The 19,409-nt window shown below is 38.4% G+C and overlaps 1 pseudogene; it reads left to right on the forward strand.

Moving 5' to 3' along the window:
- The first annotated feature begins 7,522 nt into the window (after positions 1–7,522).
- Positions 7,523–19,409, forward strand: part of LOC136836385 (gastric triacylglycerol lipase-like) — a 53,119-nt pseudogene continuing 41,232 nt past the window's right edge.

Below are 19,409 nucleotides of genomic sequence, written 5' to 3' on the forward strand. Positions count from 1 at the left end.
GAGTGGCTGCTTGTCCCCAGCCCCCAGCAACTAAGAGGCGCGAGAGCAGGAACCAGTCTTCTATGAGGGTGCATAAAAGCGGCTCTTTTAGATCTAGAATATCTATTTGAATTAAGTGAAAGAACAAAACGTAACGAAACGCCCAAAATGAATGAATTACTACTTAGTCATCATAGGCCTATTTCTAGATAACTACAAAATATGCAACGCGGGCATAGGCCTAGGGAGAAAATAATCACAACATATTAAACAAATATAGATAAATCTTGGTAATACACGTAGCGGACACATTGCACACCAATAGTTTTCCTTCATTGCGCAGTGAAAATGGTAAAGAAGTTATTGATCGCCACTGAAAGGCTGTCATGCACACGTCACTTGTTACCGGAAATGGATTGATACTTGGCTCAAGTGTTTGGTCTGTAGGCCTAAATTTCATGAACTGGCCTAACAAAATATAACATAACCTTAAGATATAAACATTTAATATGAAAGGAAACACGAAGACAATCCTAAAGTAAACACAAAGACAATCTTAATGGAAACACGAAGACAATCTTACGGCAAAAATGAGCAATTTTGGCTTATTTTTCGGAGCTGCCTATTTTCGACGCAAGTTCTTTATTCTTTAACGGACAGCTATAAAAATCCATTCCTTTTATAATCTTAGAACTGTATTGTGTGAGTATGAGTGCCTTCACCGGCTCCACATATAGAATTGGACCGTTACCCGGTCGCATTTTCCTGAGATGTAACCGAGTACCGAAACCTTTCCCTGAAAGAAGAGGGACGCCATATCTTAAAAACTAACCATAGAATTTTCTTGAAAATAATCTCATTATGTTTCCCACACCCAAATAATAAGACTGATGAATAATTTTAATCCTAACCTAAGCTAACCTAGGGGTATGGCAAAAAAAAAAAGAAAACCGGGGCTGGTGCAATACTAGCATACATCTCAGGAATTTACTGCCCGGTCCCACTTCTATACGAATTTATTAAACGTTATAGCTTAAACATTACTACAACAAAATAGCATAATCTAAGAAAAGTGCGACTTGAACAAGTGGCATTTATCATGACTGTATAAAATATAAATATAATGATGATCAATCAGCACGTATCGGCTACATATCTCAGTCATGGGGACTGATATACATAAACTTCATGCCTTCAAAATAATTTTCCACCATGCAGAGTTTTATCTGATTACAGTGATAAAATCCATAAATATCCCCGTCTTCGTATCGATACCTAACAATTCAAGTGACAAAAAGTAGTTACTATTCGTATAACTATAAAGCGCTGTTGAATAATATACTAGTCTTCTAGGCCTACTGTAGTTTCCCCGCATTTATTCTCATTTATGAATCCATGATCCACACAACTTTCCTCATATTAATAATTCCTTGACATTTCATCTTCAAGCAGTAAAAAAAAAAGTAGCCTTATCTGGGATTAAGGCAACAGCAAAATATAACGGGAAAAAGTAGAGAGAATCTGAAGCCATCCAACGGGACTGTCTATTTTTCTAAGTGTTGAATGGACGCTTTGAATGCGTTTTGAAATCCTGCTGGATTTTCCCGAACGAATTTCTCTTTGCGTTCCAAAATGATTCGTCTCTTAAATTGCTTTCTACCTTTTTTTTTCTTAATTTTCCTCGCTCGAACCATTCAGTTTCACGAACAAGCTCAAATGAGTGAAGTAATGTTAAAAAAAAGAGGTGGAGCAACAAAGCTGAATTTTATTTGCCTTAAAGTAAGGACGAAAGATCTCGCACTGCTGTTTCACTTTCCTCGCTGCCAAGTACTATTTATATCTTATATCACGTTATATGGCATATGTGCCAGAAAGTCAAATCAGAAATCAGTCATTTCGTGAAATGACTGAAATTTCAGAGATAGCGAAATGCACATAAACATTTGATCCCCTCAGGAGCTAGTACTAAACACGGCGAAACAGTGAGTCACCTACGCTGTTTCGCCGGGTTTAGTACTAGTCCCTGGGGGTCAAAACGTATTTCTGCCGTGTTTAGTACTAGCTCCTGGGGCGATCAAATGTCCTAAGTGCATTTCACATTCGCCTGAAAATTCAGTGATTTCACGAAATGACTGATTTCAGTTGACTGTATATATATATATATATATATATATATATATATATATATATATATATATATATATATATATATATATATATATATATATATATATCAGGTCGAAGAGGTAAAAAGGCATGCATGTCTCTTACAGAACAAGTTTATTCTGCCAACGTTTCACATCACATGATGCATCCTCAAGGGTGGAAATTACAGACAATAAATACTTAAAATGTCACTTCCACAATGGGAAAAACTTCTTTAAAAATTAAAAAATTTTAAACATCTACAACTACAAAAAATTAAAACAAGAACTTGAAAGGAACACCTACCAAGACAAGAGCTAAAAAGTGACTAGAAAAACAGGGAGGAAATAAACAAACGAAAGAAACCTATAAGGACGAGGAGTTGATGGAGTCGCTTTTCATAAAAACTAATGTACCAACACTAAAACACCCAATCGTCGTCCACACAACTGTTTATAGCATAACTGCTCTGTTTGTTTGTTTACTCCTCCACGTTCATTATAGGTTTCTTTCGTTTTGTTTATTTCCTCCCTGTTTTTCTAGTCACTTTTTAGCTCTTGCCTTGGTAGGTGTTTCCTTTCAAGTTCTTGTTTTAATTTTTGTAGTTGTAAATTTTTAAAATTTTTTAAATTTTTAAAGAAGTTTTCCTCCATTGTGGAAGTGACATTTTAAGTATTTATTGTCTGTAATTTCCACCAACGAGGATGCATCATGTGATGTGAAAACGTTGGCAGAATAAACTTGTTCTTAAGAGACATGCATGCCTTAAATCCTCTTCAACCTGAGATGTTTGTCGGTCTCTTTCCCCTCTGATTCGCATTCTTCATATATATATATATATATATATATATATATATATATGAATGTCTTTTCCTGTAATACTACAGTGTAATATGAAAATAAGAAGGCCCATAAAACACTATTTAAACGTTGAAACCATATATTTGGGCACTTGTTTCTGTGCCCCTGTTCACTGCAGAATAGGACAGGTGAGAGTTACAATGGTATATATACAAAACATGAAGGTTTGGCCTTGAGGCCTGGATGTTAAGGAGGTGGCGTTTTCTTAAGAAGGAGGAGAATGACCAAATTCCCCTTAGTGTTTGGCCTCATTAGCTCCGTTTGGCGATGGATCTGAAATTCGCATTTCTTGGGTCATCTTTTCAGGAGGGGGGTCTGAGGAAGAGTGTCGATGGCGTCCGATTTCCAATGTCCTCCTGACAGGTTCATATTGTTGGTTTGATTATGATAGCAGATTCCAGCATCTTTCTTTTTGCGGACAGCTACTCTTGAAAACCAACTCAGCCCCACTCCAGTTAATGACATGCCCTGTATTTCTAATATGTAGGAAAATTCCGAACTCTCCAAGCGTAACGTACTGATCTTTTGTGCTCTGTTTATTCTTTGCGAGAGCGATCTACCTGTTCGCTTTACATAGATGTCATGACAATTACTACACGGTATCTTGTAAACCCGCCTTCTTCCCTTGTTATTTAAGTATCGAAACTTGGCCGAACTCGATGGATTGGGATAATGGAAAATGAAAAGGATTATTAACAAAGGAATAAATATACTACAGAGGTCCCACTCACAACAGACAAATAGATTTCAACAACAAATAAAGCTTCCATACGATGAAAACATCCAAAAGGCCACCGAACAACTCAGTTCTAATAATCCTTTCATTTTTTCCATTATCCCAAATCCATTCGCTTGTTAACGTGAGCGACATAATGGTTAAAAGAAACTGGTTTATTGGTTGTTCCTTAAATAAGAAAAGATGAAGAAGCCGAGTTTACAAGATACCGTGTTAGTAATTGTCAGGAAATTCTACATATGACATCTATGTAGGTGAGACAGGTGATCGCTCCTTTGATACAAGATCTGGGTTGTGGAACAACAGAGCACAAAAAGATCAGTTAAGACAAATAACAATGCTTAGGAGAAACGAGAGTTAAATCGGAAAGAAAACGAGATTTTCCTACATATTACGGAAATACAGGGCATGTCATTAACTGAGTGGGAGGCGGGTTTTAGTTGGTTTTTCAAGAGTAGCTGTCCGTACAAAAGAAAGATGCTGGAATCTGCTATCAGTCAATCAAACCAACAATTAATACTGAGAACTCAGGAACGGCGGGAAACAGCGAGGCGCGAAGGGTCAATCCGCTGTCAGGAGGACATTGGAAATCGGACTGGTTTATTGGCATTCGAGAGATGTACAGAATCTGAAGATGTTATTGACGCGCGTAGCGTAATCCTCACAGACCCCTCCTGAAGAAGATGACCAAGAAACGCATACATCAGAAGGGTCAGGAAATTACACCGCCAGATCCATCGCCAAACATACACACAGGGGAGCTAACATTATGAGTACATGAAAACCATGGCAATGCAAGTAGTTGATTGCATTCTCCTCCTTCTTAGAGAAAGAAAACGCCACCTCCTGTCGACATCGAGGCCTAAGGCCGTCACCTTCATGTTTTTGGGAAGAAGCCGGAGTATATATACCATTGTAACAGGGGTTTCCAAAGAATAACCAAAAGATGTCCATATTTTCTACATATTAGTGAAATAGGGGCACAGAAACAAGTGCCCTGAAATATATGGTTTCAACGACACCTTAATAAATAGTGTTTTATGAGGCTTCCACTAGGAATATTTTTTTAAGAAACGACACCTATATATATCACACCTTCATGTTTTTGTATATATATATATATATATATATATATGGTTTCAACATATATATATTTTCATATATATATATATATATATATATATATATATATATATATATATATATATATACATATACACACACACACAAACGTTCTGTCCCAATGAGACAAAAATATCTGCAAATGGAAAGCTGCCAATCACTCAACAATGGGCGAAAATCAATGACAACCCAAGACGAGCAATTAACAATATGGTTAACATCCACTCTTGCTGCTCAGCCCTGGGGTCAGCATTAGGCGAGAGGGATTTTCCTGTTTGTTGAATTTACTTTGTGGAAATATTTTTGTACTTTCCATAAATGTATCCCCTCAAGGCCTAGGCTGCTTGACTCATCGTACTACTGCACCTCACTACATATAACGTTTATTTCTAGTCATGGGACAGTGTTACAGTAGGCCTATATATACCATATTTCATGTATATGAGCGTATGTAGAATAACAGCAGTAGATCCAGCTTGGATCATCGAAGAAAATGCGGCTTTAGAACGAAACAACCAAACACCATGCCGGATGTAGGTAAGAACAGTGAAAACGGACTACGGTCAGTTCACTTTCACTCTATTACCCTACCTACGCGGACGGATTTTGTTTATGTCCCTAACGCACGAGCTTTTCATTTCCACGACATATCCAGTGAGCAGTGTCCTCGCGATACGCTACTATAATAGCTTCTAATAATTACACTGAAACCTTTCTGGTGGAAGTGACAGTTTTGATAGGCCTAATCCACCGGTGAAATGGTTAATGGCGAGCGAGTTGGCATCTGGGATTCTCTCGCGGGTAATCCCCTGAAGGAGATATCAGGCTTTTCAAAGACTGGAAATTAACTGAACGTTATGGGAGATTATCAATGTACATCGTGAAACATTCGAGGGGAAACTCATTAATAGTTTGACATCTCATCGAGTGACCACATTCGTTGATATTTCAAAAAGAGTTATGACGAATATAGTATTTTCATTTTTTAAAGCTTAGGTACAAAAAGTTAAGTATACCTTAGTTTTACCAGACCACTGAGCTGATTAACAGCTCTCTTAGGTACAAGTAGGGCTACAAGTCTTAGTCTCACCATATGCGAACTCACGTTTTAATCAGATTTATTTGTTTTAATTACAGTACCTTTTATTTTTCCCTACAACTAGCGCCGAGCATATTTACCTTGCGTCTTATTTTTGGAGGGTTAGGTAGCTTTCTCTTGGGAAAATGACAAACTGCTTGTAGGTTACAATTTTCCCAATATGTAAATCAGTCAGCCCAGTGCTGTTCATGATTCCCTCTCTTCTCTGCCCCTTTCAAGATCCTTATCATTGAATTCTGATATTTCTGTTCTTTTGTATTGATTAGATTAGGTCCCTTAACGCAAGGTATCTCCAGTAAAACATACGATTGAAGGCAAATACAGAAATTTTGTCAACATAGCTTGGTATCTACCATCCACGTGGGCAACTTGACTCGCTGTGACAGCCTTGAATAAGATTCAGTATTTTTATGAACACATTCTGCCATCATAAACTGTGATGCACCACAGACTGTTTTAAAAGTCCTTTTAGAACAAGAGTCATGTCATGAGCGCATTTGGTAGTTGACGTGAAAATTGGACCTGGTTCTTTCAACGAATAGGGTGCAGGATTGAGTGTCTGTGTTTTTAAGACAAAATTCAGTACTGAACTAGGACTGGGACTGGTCTTCTTAATCCTCTGTATTATTACCGTAAAAATAAAAGGAGCAATATTAAACTACAATTCACAAACCGTTCACAAATTTGCCCCTCTGAGGACGTCATGTGTAGAAACTGTGAACCATCATACTGTTTCCCGAACTGGCATTTTATTTTGCAAGAAGAAATTCCCGTTGACAGACGTTATTATTCTGCCGCCCACTCGTGGATTCACCGGGATCTCGGTGACCGTAATCATCAAACCTGTTCTTTTGAAAATGCAACGTCATTGTACTTGTTTCATTTCTGCACAGGGGAAAGATAGTCCGCTATATAAACAAACATCTCCCTTTGCCATTCTTTTAGGGTTTCCTGCTTTTTCATATAGTACACATGTTCATGTAGTCTCTTGTCTTAGTATGTTTCCTAAAAAAAAGAGAATGCTTCAAGTATCTTGTTTCGTATCAAATAAAAAATTATTATTACTACGTGATAGATCTCTCCCACAGGTACAGCTCTGATAATGAGGGGAAGATATTTGTAAACACTTGAAAAAACACGATCCCTCATCGTGTTGATCTCGAAAAGATAAGTGGAAAGAGGGAGAGAGAGAGAGAGAAATAAAAATAGAAAACTGCATTGGGGGATGCGTAGGTGCAAAACAACAGAAACATCCTAATAACGCTTATATTGCGAAGGAAGAATCACAATGACTATTCGCGAGGTCATTAGTATAAGATCAGTGTTTCATCTCTTATTTTTTCTGGAATCAAAACATGATGATCTCGTTACGAGTGCGCGAGCTATCAGGGCTGCCAAACGTACGAAACTAACTCGCCGGCGAATTTTTCGACCGCTATTCGTCTCAGATTTGCGACACACATTCATAATCATCTTAACCTGATGAATTCTGTCTTCACAAGCCGTCGTAAACGGTAAAATGAAGTCTGGCGAGATCAGGTAACTTTCTCTTTCGCCGTGCGGTACGACAACCTAGAAACTTTCTTCCATACAAAAGAAGAAAGTTCAGTTAGGGTTATCCAGTGGGTTTAAACGCATCGGAACTTTTGAAAGTGGGCTGTGCTCCTTCAGCGTGTCGGGTGGACGTGACTGGAAAAAGATCGTAAGTCCAGATAATTCTTATATATAAAATTTAATGCAGATATATGTTTACCTACCTAGGTTAGACCTGTGGATTTTAAATAAACAAAAGTTTTTATTTTGCATTTTAGCTTTAAAACCTGCCATGCTGTTTTGTTTACAGAAAGAGGTAAAATTTTATTTATAAGTTGCCGGTAAGACTCCAGCCAGTCATTTTTGCATGAAAAACCATTTTGGGGTTTTCATGCAAAAATGGCTGGGAAATGGTAGGGCACGAAAAGACCCGAAAAATACCAACCTAACGTGACCCAGGGGTATTGACTGGTATGGGGGCGGTATTGTCGTAATTTGATTAATTTTTTATCATTTGCACATAGTGTTTATGAGGTTCAAAATAACGAGAATGAACAGCTCTTTTATATCATGTATTGGCAACTGATATAATAAAATACCCAGAAAGAGAGAGGTCAAACTGGAATAGTGTTGGGATTCACCGTTTTAGGTGTCATGTTTTTCCTTAATAGGACTCAGCTCCGAGCATTGAGAATCAACAATATGTTTAGTGAATGGTTTTAAAACATTCAGTACTGAGAAATAAAGACTAGACCTATGTCACGCGAGAGAAAATATTAACCGCATGACATTCAAAATGTGAAAACATATGGAATCCGAAAAGGCAAACAAATTACAAAATAGGCCAAATCTTCCACAGTATCAATGGTCATATGCCCATGGGGGAAAAAAGTTCCAAACAGAACTGTAGCTATATAACAGAGAAGATAATTAATCGGATGTTATTAGACGAATGAGAACAAATATGAGAAAAATTAAGACTTGGATGGCAGTGTGAAGTACTATTGATTCCCTACACTCGGCAAAGTCATAACAGATATTGTGACATAGGTTCAAACGCAACAGTAACCCTTAATCAGCAATAGATCTAAACTACGTTGCGTTGAAATTAACCAGGCCTACCATTAACAAACTCGGAAATTGACTTTCAGAAGTCAACCTGTGCTGGACATAGGCCTAGGTTGGTTGGGTTAGATTAAGCGTCCGTCAAGCCCAGCATGGGCCTCTGCCAGAAGCTGCTCTTAATTGTTGTCAGGTGTTAGAAAAACACCTCCAACTGAGATTTAAGCCCTACCATGGCTTCGAACCCGTATTTAATAGCATAGTTTGTCCAGTATCCAAAGGTATTCTTTGGATATTGAGTTTGTCGAGAGTGATGTTGCACAGTTGAGTTCTGGTCGTTTCGACCGTGAGTTACGTTTATGTGCAAAATGGATGCCGTGTTTAGTAACAGTTGATGTAACCTCTTTTGGTCTTGAAGGACACTAGAATGACATTTAATGTTAGGTTTTTTAACACAGTATAACACCTTCGAAAGTAACATGCCAGTAAAAATACACACGCATAATCGGTCAAAGGTGAGGCATTGCTGAATGTCATTTAAATTTCATATATTTCTGACTTTGTTTCAACTTGTATCTCAGGCGTTGTGCCACGTTGTTTCAGAATACTGTAGGTGAACGTTAAGGTCTATAAATTTAATGATGCACAAAATATCAACAGACGGTAAATACTACATTACTCATATCAACAATTTGGATTTCGTGAACCGGAACAACGGAAGACTCTCTCTCTCTCTCTCTCTCTCTCTCTCTCTCTCTCTCTCTCTCTCTCTCTCTCTCTCTCTCTCTCTCTACATTAGTTAACAAAATTTATTTTTTTTTTGCTTAGTCTGTCATTATGAAGATTCTTCGCGCATAATGTTGGAGATAGCGCTGTGCAATTTTCTCTTATAGAAACAAAGTTCGCCACTGGGTTGGAGGTACATAAAAGTTAGGTAACGTATTCCAGTCATGACACGTGTGCAAAGAGACTTGGACTGATTTTTTATTGACTGCATGTGTGTATATATATATATATATATATATATATATATATATATATATATATATATATATATATATATATATATATGCCGGCAACTCTTAACGTAGGTAAAACTAAAGACCAGTGAGCCTGTTCGAAAAGCATAGGAAAGAGGAATGAACAATATTAGGAAGGAAAGGATTACCACACCAAAAGAATTGTTTAGAAGTCTCGCATTTTTTGCGTGTTTGTCAGTCTGCTTACAAAATATACCAAGAAGTCGCTTGTGGAATATAATGAAATTTTGTTTTTGGGGATGAGGCGTTGGGGGTGAGGGCTGTTGTCCCAGAAGTTTGTTCGATTTTAAGATGGACATCAGAAGTTGTGGACCAAATGTGATTGCTAGCGAGAAAGAATGTTAACCGGCTAAAGTATAACCAAACAGCTGGCTTACCAGGCTAGGTCTTATTGGCAGAAGGGAAAATTCTGAGTGAATGAGAGCGTCGAAAGAATTTGTGAAGGTGCTTTTAAACGTAACTGTTGACAGGTGCAGCAGTTTAGTATTGCGTATTTGTATTTTTGTTTTGTTTTTGTTTACTTCAACCGTACCAGGTTCTGAAAGTCACCGTAACAGTATTTTATTGGAAAAGGCATAATACCATGGAAATATGAGTTCTTCCTAATACCATGGAACCATTATCGCTAAGAAATGCTGTGTGACTTTCAGCTAAGTTACGTTCGAGCTTGGTTAGTTATAGAATCACAGGGCACAGCTGTGGTTTAGTTAAGCATCACATATGTCTGTCTGCGACTGTTAAAGGCAGGTGTCTAAGAGAAGAACGTGCATTCTTACGTAACAGCATGTGCTGAACTTTCTTAAAAGTACTTTCTGTAGTCATGACTTGCAACTTGGTATGCAGGCAGTTTCATCTTCAGTGTCCCAGATTTAGTCTCATGCTTCTGTTTTCATTACTCCAAGAGCCTGGGTATAAGACTGAGTTAGCAGCAAGTTGTGTCGAAACAGTAAATATTAGAACAAATATATTTGCCGTTTCCTTATATGTCATTTTAAAGGATTCGTGCAAGACATTCATGTTGCTTACGTCAAAGGCCAGTCTCATGAGAAACTCCGCCCCATGGCTTCTGTTTTGCCAAATGTGTACGTTTCCACTGGAAGTAATTGCAAATAGTAAGAGCTAAATGATATATCTTATGAGAAATAGTGCATCAATGTTCACTTTCTCTGTTGCATATAGTGTTCAGCTTTCCAGGCAGCACTTGCTGTCGAAGTGTAGTTGCCATCTCGCTCAAACTAATCAAGCTTTCCGGAGGCTAGTTTGCCAGTATGACGAATGCCTTGGAAGATGCTGCTGTCAGTTCTTTTTTAATCATCGCTGCGAGCTGAGAGAGAGAGTCTGAGGTTTAGGAGGTGTTGGGTTTGGGATTTCCTTTACATCATCGCTCTGAAGAGTTAACGAATAACACTTTCACTCCAGCCGACTCCTAAGTGTCGGAGCACCACGGTCTAACCATATTTGGTTTCTTAGTTTTTGTAACGACTCGATTATACGGGGACATTTCTTAAAGGTTATTCTAAATTTGGGATACTTTGAATATGAAGTAGAGTTTAGTAACGATATTAAGGTAGAAATGAAAGTAATTCATACTGTATGTGCAGTGAAATGCAGGGTTTGTTTTAAAAACAAGGTAGCAATCGGGTTCTTCATTACTATTAAGATTGCCGCGGGTCAAGTTACATAAGTGAAAATATATGAGTTTGTCCACACAGGGTATTTTATGTCGTTATTGCATGAGGAATTTATGTGGATCCAGTTTTTTTCTCGTTGACGGAGGTATGCGGTCAACAGTCCAGTCGTTGTTTGGTTACTCTTTTGTTTTATATTGCATTTGGTCGAAACAGGAACAAATAATGATTGTGCCTTTGAGTATCTGACTGTTCGATGTCTAAACCGAATCTTGTCTCAAGATCCGGATCCCATTGATGCTTTTGTTGACATAAGCGAATTACCTACCTGGTATAGTCAAACCCAGCCAGGGGTTGTGTAACTTACATAGATTTTAACGTAAAGAATGCAAGAATATTTATTGTTAATAATAATGTACTCCTCTTCAAAATTCTCGTTGCTCTTAGTATTTCACTTACTCGTTTACGGTGAAAATAATGTTTGGATGGAAAGTGATAGGGTTCACCTACCCCTCCTGCTAAATCTGTTGAAGCCTTTGACAAGGTCATTGTGTGACCTGGGGGCAAAAAAAAAAAAACTTCACTACGATCGTAGTACTACTTTTCATCCTCGTGTTCACCTTCGTATTAGAAACGGAATCATATCAGCGTTGTTCAACCCTAGGGGAAAGAAATTGTTCTTTGTGAGTACGTAATTGATATAGTCAAATGCCAGTTAGTAGAAATGCATTATGTTGTTATTCGTCATCATAGCGCACCTTTTGATACTGCATGGAACTACAGTTGAAGTAATTACGTAGTACTTTTGTAAACTACTATGCAGTAGTTCAAAAGTTGTTCTCCGTGGGTGTGCTAAGAAAAGACTATTTTGTTTATTGCTGGAGTACGCTTTCATTTTCGTGATTTCAAAGGCCGCAAGTTAGATGCTTTTTCATATTTGTAAGTCAGCCCATGCTTGCTTTATATATATTTTTTGTATATATTCACATACATGTTGATGTATATATGTATACATATATACATTAAGAGAACTATTGCGCTGTAATTGCTTAGGCGACATCATACACGAATATATACATGTACATATATATTTATAAATATATATAAATGTATATATTTATATATGCATATATTTATAAACTCGTGTATGACAACGCCATAAGCACTTGCAGCATAATAATCGTATCCATAATTTCATAATTCATGATTCCCAGAATGTCAACACTAAAAAATAGTTGAGAATGTGCTCTCGACCTCATTTTATTTATCAAAAAGTTTTTATCTGTGTTTAGATTAACTGAATGCTGCTTAGTTGATTGCTCTTCACGCAAAGGACAAATTTATTTGATTTTTTGGGGGGAAAATGCCTCTTTTGCTAACGAAGCTGAACGGAGCTTATGTATTAGCATGTGCCTATTTGTACACTTGACTGCTGTATTCATTTTGGTCGAGGTAGGGCTGATGTTTGTTTTTTATTAAAGTATATCTTCAGAAAAATCTGTGTCATACCTGAGCCAAAACAAGGTTTGTTATAGATAACGGGCATCTGGAGGGTGTTGAAGATGTTTGGTATAGAGTGTAAATTGCTGCGAGTGATGTCAAGTTTGTAGGGTAGGAGAGTGACTGGTTTGCTGTTAAAAATGGGCTGAAACAAAGGGTTGTTCAATTTCCATGATTGTTTAACATCTTTGGGGATGGCGTGATGCGAGGAATATTAGAGAATGGACAGCAGATGTGGGTGTAGAAGTTCTGGTGTAAGAAGATGGGTCTTGAATGGAGTGCGGAATAGCTTATTTTTACAGATGATACAGTGCTGTTTAGGTGTGTGAAGTGGCTAGTGTGGAAGAATTCTGCTCTTGGATCTGATTTATGATTGAGCAGTTTACTTGTAAAGAGTTGAAGTGATCTTTGCTCTCTTTTTTTTCTTGGGAACTACCCAGGTGAAACGGCTTATTGTAATTATGTATTGGCCTGTCTTCAATACCAAACATATAGTAAAAGAAAGACTACAGGTAGTGAAAATAAGTATGAAAACTTAACCGTTTTCATTTAAATTGCCTTTTTTTTCCCTCCGAAACTTAGTTTTTTTTTTTTTTTATCTTTTAAGAGGCTGATCTGTCGTTCTCTTTTTTTTTCTTCCTTATCATTCTTTCAGTTTTTACACGGAGATATCTTATCGAAATCTGCATGTGAAAAATAGCCTTCCTGCTGGCCTTTTAATAGTAGTTGGACTAAATCTTTGCTTTGGTTCCTGTATCGTTCTTATTTATTTGCGGAAACTCACTCTCTCTCTCTCTTTCCTAAGATTGATCAAGTAGAAGAGTCGGGAATGACGGTATAATGATGGAAAGAAACCTTTTTTTGTGTGTGTGTGATCCAAGATATTAAATTACTGTTTAGACAAGAAGTGATATTCACTTTTACTAGCTTATTGTAACCACATTTAAACTGAATTTGCTATATAATGTATGTATATATATATATATATATATATATATATATATATATATATATATATATATATATATATATATATATATATATATGCGCTTATGCATATGCATGCGTGTGTGTGTGTATCATGAAAATTTGTCAAGTGTAAAGACTAGAATATAGTAGGCTATAGACCTATGAATGGTGGAGCTTAGGTCTGGAATGTCTGGCGAGCATTATTAGGCAATATCAAAGTAGACTAACGATAGCTAGGTTGTATCATTTGATGTGGCTGATCCCTGGTCGTAAGGTAGACAAATTTCGGCCAGAGTGTGTACTAGGCCTACTGGGTGACTGACTGACAGACACCACCCTGAGGATGGAATTTGTGTAAAGACAAAACGTTGGTAACCTCGATCGAAAATGAATTCCTCCTCGATATCTAATTTTCCTTGGTGCACTGTAGGCATTACTTGAGGTTCTTTGCTGCGTCCCTACGGCCCGTAGCTGCAACCCGTTTCATTCCTTTTACTGTACCTCCGTTCATGTTCTCTTCCTTCCATCTTACTTTCCACCCTCTCCTAACAGTTGCTTCATAGTGCAACTGCGAGGAATGAGTAAATAACGATGGACTTCGAACCTTTCCTTACATTTTTAAAAAGATGCGTAATGATAACACGAACTTGTTTTTCTTGAGTGATAACATCGAGTTAATGGAAATCTACTAAACCTAACTTTGCCACATGATTACAGTTAGGTATGTGAACAAAGGTCACTGGAGACTTCTGCTCTGAAGAACCTTTTGAGAGAGAGAGAGAGAGAGAGTCTAGGCGGGGTGGGAGGGGGTAAGGGGGTTGTGTGCAAAGTCCACTCTTCTGCGTGAATCACCGTCGAATGAGATGAGAATTGTCTTATTTCGTGTCTTCTCCTGCGGTTCTGGATACAATGTCACACGGGCTAGTTTTTTTTTTAGTGTTCTAGCTTCTTACCAGCAAACTTTGCATCACCTTTCAAGTTTTTCTTTGCTTTACTGTAGAGCAAAATTTAGTTCAGCGTTACTGTGGATTTCACGTCCTCTCTGATGAAAAATATGTAATGGAATGTTTATCAGAATATATTTTCTTAGGCCAAGAGTAGCAAAATTGTGAAAATTTACTTGTTTTCGTGTCGCATAATTGCAATACTGATCGCGGCTCACAAAACTCTCATAGAACTTTGACTGTCTCATGCAGTGGACATGCAAAGAATCTCAGTCTTTGTCCGTCTGGTTGTCTCGTCAGACTTTTGAATGGCGAGCCTTTTGAGACAAAATTTTTCCTCAATTGAGAGCAGCTGCGTCGTCAGGTCATAGGGGTATACAAAACTGTCGTTTTTTCACTTTGTATAAACTTGATACTACTACGACGCAAGGTTGCAAGACCACCATGCGGTTAGATTTGAGTCAATCAAGGGCAGCGCGATGGTATTGCTTGGTCGTCTTCACGACCCCATTTGGAATAACCATAACACGTCATTAATGATGTTAGATCAACGAAACGTAACGTGTCGGACATTAAAAAATTCCCATAGCGGCGTGAGGCTTGAAATGGAGAAGAAATCCACAGATATGCATGGGCACATGTATTTAGAGTTAAATCTCGATTCCCCTTTTCATGACTGTAGATTTGTTTCTCCATGTCAGACGTAGGCATTACTTAGGGTTTTTTTACAGCGTCCCTTCCTTAGGCTCTTAGCTGCAACCCTTTCGTTCATTTGATTGTACCTCCGCTCTTATTCTCTTTCTCCCATCTTACTTTCCATTCTCTCCTAGCAGTTGATTAATAGTGCAACTGCGAGGTTTTTCCACCTGTTTACACCTTTCAAACCTCCTTGACTCTCACTTTCCCTTTCAGCGCTGAATGACCTTGTATGTCCCAGTGCTTGGCCTTGGGCCTAAATTCTATATTCTATTCTATTCTTGATTAGAGTACAACTCTATTCATTACTCGTCGAAACATAATCAAGTAATGAAGTGGAGTGCCAAGTATCACTCGTCAATACAGGCCCTGATTGCTTGATTTTGAAAGTACTGCACATTTCCCGCCCAAAGCAGAGTTGGTAGGTCGAGTTTTAAAGCGCGGAGTTCTTCCCGCCGCAATTGGATTGGATTCGCAGCGAACGCTGCCTCTCTGAGTCCAGACGCGGCGGCAGAAATAGCGATCCTCATAGCAGTTCGATATCTCCTATCGATAAGATAGAACAAAAGAAAAGCTTCGTGAAATGTACGCTTCCATGTACGCATTTTTGTCATGTGTGAGAGAAGAAATTCAAGTGTGAGACTAGTTACGATTAGTACGAGATTCCAGTCTGAAAGGAAGAGAGAGAGAGAGAGAGAGAGAGAGAGAGAGAGAGAGAGAATGACGCGCAGTGACCTTGAGTGCGTTCGTCAACCCTGCTATGTACCACGGTCCACAGAAAAGGCCTTGCTATGAGCCACGGTCCTTTAATAACACCTGCGTGAGCCTTAGAGGAAACACGCTAAAGCCAGGTCTTTTGGCTGCAGCCTGTTGTATCTCCTGCCATACCCAGCACACGTTCTTCAGGGTGCTCGAGGGATCTTGCTCTTGTGAGGGTTTGGGAGGGCGCGAGGCACTTCATAGCTTATTATAGGGGCAGAAGAAAGTGTACAATATGAATATGAATATATATATATATATATATATATATATATATATATATATATATATATATATATATATATATATATATCACACACACACAAATATGACTATGTTAAGTTACCTACAGACAATATCATCACGAATTTGTGTTGAGAGTCACTCGAATTATCTCGTTTGTCAGATTACACAACACCTCGGAGCCATGTACTTTTCAATCCCCCGTAAGCAGCCGTAATAGCCCCATGTCTGCGGGAGCGAATTGATGAAGACATTATCTGTCATTCAGATGGAGGAAGATCTCATAAGAAACGTCGTGGGGAGAGGGTGTTGCTTATTTTCTCAAGGGAAGAACTGGAAGAGGACATCGGAGGAGAAGAACGCCGTCGGAGAGTAACAACTGTACTGCCTGAAACAACTATCGTTTGAGAATCGTGTCGTTAGAAAAAAAAACGACGTTTTAGAGTAATGTTGCCGCGCGACCTCGGTGAATTCGACAGCTAGCAAGAACTTGAATCGATGAGAGAGAGAGAGAGAGAGAGAGAGAGAGAGAGAGAGAGAGAGAGAGAGAGAGAGAGAGAGAGCCAGTCATGTTACTCCCTCACCCTGAGTGTCAGCTCTCTTTCTCTCTATCTCGCCTTATTATTATTTAAGTAATTTGATACACTTTGTTATCAGTTTAGATTCTTTTTCTCTCAACTGGTGTAACCTCCTTGGAACGCGAATTGTGTGTATTATTGCTATTGTGGCCAGAACTAGGAAACGGTTTTATTTTGAATCGTAGACCATGTTATCGCCGATTTAAGTTGGACCGAATTAAAGAGGAAGTAGGTCCGCTCACGTGTCTGTTACATTCCTTTCAAAAATCACTGAAAGGTATGCGAGATCAGTCGTACACGGATCTCTGCTTGCAATACACGGCCGAGGTAAAGCAAGCACTGAATATGTTGTTTTTATGTGTTTATGTTATTACTGTTACTGCCAAGTATTCGTATCTTCATTTGTTTGCCAGTACTGTTCCTGCCATTTATTATTTTATTTACATATTTTGTGAACGTATGAATGGACAAGTCTAGCAGTACGTTTGCGGTTTGTTGTAAACATTTCTCGCCTTCGCCGTGTCATTTTGTTTGCTTTCTTGTCCTCAAGCTATTTTGAAAAGTTACGGACGAATTTCAGTTACATTTTGTAGAGGGGTGGGCTATGGACTCAAGATGAATTGGTTAAAGTTTGAAATGGATTTGGATTCTGTATTGTTTGTTTGTTTGTTTTTCGTTTCCTGAGCTGCACACATCCAGAGAGCATAAGTATTTTATATTTCGGTTTTGAAGTAGACTCGTTCATATTGCAGAATGCATTTATTGCCTCTACGATTAGGCTGTTTAAGCATTATAATCACGTTTGAAAAAGATAACTTTTATAACCATTATGTATGAAAATTCACCAGCTAAGTTTGGAAAATAAACAAAAGCATAAAATTAGTATGTTCTGCGGTATTTTCTCTGTTGGCCTGATAAATTTTTCCCCTGGTGGGAAGGAGAGAGAGAGAGAGAGAGAGAGAGAGAGAGAGAGAGAGAGAGAGAATATTAAGTTAACTGGTTCCATTCTATATCACATCAAACCCCAAAGCCTTTAACCAGCCATGTTGCCAAAGGTCTTTCAAAGCACCATTTTGATGAAATTGTGACATTGCTGCAGTGTCCGTATACGCTTGGTGGAACCAGGTGACGTGAAAACGATGGGAGTTTCGTGAAATCTGTAGATCACCAGGTCTTGTGAATGTCACGCTCTCTATTTAAGTTTCCCGTAAAAGAAAACTATTGTGCCGGCTTTGTCTGTCCGTCCGCGCTTTTTCTGTCCGCCCTCAGATCTTAAAAACTACTGAGGCTAGAGGGCTGCGAATTGGTATGTTGATCATCCACCCTCCAATCATCAAACATCCCAAATTGCAGCCCTCTAACCTTGGTTGTTTTTAACAATTGTTTTTAACAATTTTATCTAAGGTTAAAGTTAGCAATAATCGTGCTTCTGGCATCGATTTAGGATAAGCCACCACCGGGCCATGGTTAAAGTTTCATTGGCCGCGGTTCATACAGCATTTTACCGAGATCACCGAAAGACCGATCTGTTTTCGGGTGGCCTTGATTATACACTGTAGCGGCTGTGCAGAAAACTCGATTGCGCCGAAGTTTGGCGCATTCCTTACTTGTTTTTGTATTGTAATGGAGTCGCACTGAAGATCATTTGTTTTGGATGCTGAATAATCTAAGGAAGTGTACATTGGAGAAACAAATCCACAGTTGTGTATGAGTACATGTATTTAAACATAAATTTCTACAGAGAGCTTTCGGGAATCTGTTCGATTCCCCTTTTCAAGTGTACATTCTCAGATCTTAAGGAGATTGAAATTGGAACAGAACAGTCTCTCTCTCTCTCTCTCTCTCTCTCTCTCTCTCTCTCTCTCTCTCTCTCTCTCTCTCTCTCTCTGTGTGTGTGTGTGTTGCTAGCCACTGCATTCGGCTGACCAATGATCACTACATTCACTGCTTAGATCAGCAGACTCACTGTGGATATTAGAGAAACCTACATAGATCATCATTTCCTTGTCCGGGATCAAATCCTGGTTGTTAGGGGTGGACCCTAAACTAATTCGGAGAGAGAGAGAATTTGTTCTTAAAATACGACGCTGAATGATTCTGGCGTGATATGCTTGTCGACAAAGTTTTTGTAGTGCTAGATAATTCACAAACTATCAATCAGTATGGCCGTAAAAGTAATTTGATATACGAGGCAATAGCTAAGGTTGATTTTAGTCATAGAATTCCTATTTAATCATGAAGGTAAATTGATTGATTAACAGAGAAATAGACAGAAATAACCAACACTGACCTTAAACGGATTAGGGTCATTTACCAAGAATGCAGTCTATTTCACAGTTAATCACTTAGTCTAAACATTTAAAAATTGATTACTAGTTTTAAGCTTATATACCTGTTTATCGTGAATGCTCATCTACAGCCCTTTCCCCATTCAAGCTTTATCCTGTAAGATCAGAGTGTAGGAGTTTCGGTCTTCCATATTTCTGGGGTAGATTGACCTGCCTCATTTAAAGTT

Source organism: Macrobrachium rosenbergii, chromosome 56 (assembly GCF_040412425.1).
Source record: "Macrobrachium rosenbergii isolate ZJJX-2024 chromosome 56, ASM4041242v1, whole genome shotgun sequence".
NCBI classification, from domain to species: Eukaryota; Metazoa; Arthropoda; class Malacostraca; order Decapoda; family Palaemonidae; genus Macrobrachium; species Macrobrachium rosenbergii.